Source organism: Myotis brandtii, unplaced genomic scaffold, assembly GCF_000412655.1.
Source record: "Myotis brandtii unplaced genomic scaffold, ASM41265v1 scaffold4893, whole genome shotgun sequence".
In the NCBI taxonomy this organism is placed as follows: domain Eukaryota; kingdom Metazoa; phylum Chordata; class Mammalia; order Chiroptera; family Vespertilionidae; genus Myotis; species Myotis brandtii.
The window spans coordinates 38,594-40,124 of record NW_005368685.1 but is presented as its reverse complement, the minus strand read 5'-3'; the positions used below and the strand labels follow the sequence as shown (position 1 = coordinate 40,124).

The 1,531-nt window shown below is 34.1% G+C and overlaps 1 long non-coding RNA gene across 1 annotated transcript in view; it reads right to left on the bottom strand.

The window, feature by feature from the left end:
* Positions 1–8: 8 nt before the first annotated feature.
* Positions 9–1,531, bottom strand: part of LOC106727855 — a 12,527-nt gene continuing 11,004 nt past the window's right edge. Inside the window, exon 3 of the long non-coding RNA XR_001364106.1 lies at positions 9–126. This is a non-coding gene — a long non-coding RNA (uncharacterized LOC106727855). The remainder of the gene's footprint in view (positions 127–1,531) is intronic.

Sequence of the window (1,531 nt, the reverse complement as noted above, 5' to 3'; positions counted from 1 at the left end):
ACAGGTTTACTTCTTTATTCCAAACCTGGATGCTTTTGATTTATTTTTCTTGCCTGATTGCTCTGGCTGGGACTTCTATTATTATATTGAATATTATTCGTGAGAGTGGGCATGCTTGTCTTGCTCCTGATATTAGAGAAAGAGATTTCAGTTTTTCACCATTGAGTGTGGTATTAGCTGAGTATTGTCATATATGACCTTTATTATGTTAAGGCACTTTTCGTCTATATTATTTTATTGAGTGTTTTAATCATCATAAATAGATGTTGTATTTTGTCAAATGCTATTTCTGCACAGATTGATGTGATCCTATAATTTTTATCTTTTGTTTTGTTAATGTGGTATATCATATTGATTGATTTGGGCAATCCATTTTTGACAAAGAAGCCAAAAACATACAACTGAAGTTTCTTCAATAAATTCTGTTGGGAAAACTGTAAACCACATGTAAAAGAATGAAATGAGACCACTATCTGATAGCATTCACAAAAATTAACCCAAAAGAGACCTGAATATAAGACCTGAAACAATAAAATACATAGAAAAAACATAGGCATTGGATTAATGGAACAGAAAAAAAAATTCAGAAATTGACCCACATCATTATGGTACTTAGTATTTGACAAAGGAGGCAAGAACATGCAATGGAGTAAAGACAGTCTTTAAAAATAATGATATTGGGAAAATCTGGCAGGTACATACAAAAATGTGAAATTGGATCACCATCTTACACCAAACACAAGATAAACTCAAAATGAATAAAATACTTTAATGTAAGTTGTGAAACCATAAAAATCTTAGAAGAAAGCATAGGCAGCAAAATCTTAGACATCTCACATAGCAGAACTTTCAGAAACAACTCCTAGGGCAAGAGAAACAAAGGAAAACATAAACAGGTGGGACTACATCAAAGTAAAAAGTTTCTGCACAGCAAAAGAAACCATCTTCAAAATATAAAGGGAACCCACTGTATGGGAGGACATATTTGCCAATGATAACATTGGGTAAGGGGTTAATTTCCAAAATCTATATAGAATTTATACAGCTCAACAAAAAGAAGATAAGCAATACAATTAAACAATAGGCAAAGGACCTAAATAGACACTTCTTTAAAGAGACATAAAAAAGTGCTTATTGTCACTAGTCATCAGAGAGATGCAAATTAAAATGACAATGAGGTATCACTTCACACTTACCAGAATGGCTACCACCAACATACCAACAAACAACAAGTGCTGGCAAGAATGTGGACAAAAAGGGAACCTTAGTACACTACTGGTGGGAATGCAGACCAGTGCAGCCATTATGGACAACAGTATGGAGTTTCCTCAAAAAATTAAATATGGAACTGCCATTTGACCCAGTGATCTCACTTCTAGGGATATATCCTAAGAAAACCGAAACACCAATCAGAAAGAATGTATGCACCCCTATGTTCATAGCAGCACAATTTACAATAGCTAAGATCTGGAAACAGACCAAGTGCCCATCAGTAGATGAGTGGATAAAAAAGCTGTGGTACATTTATCCC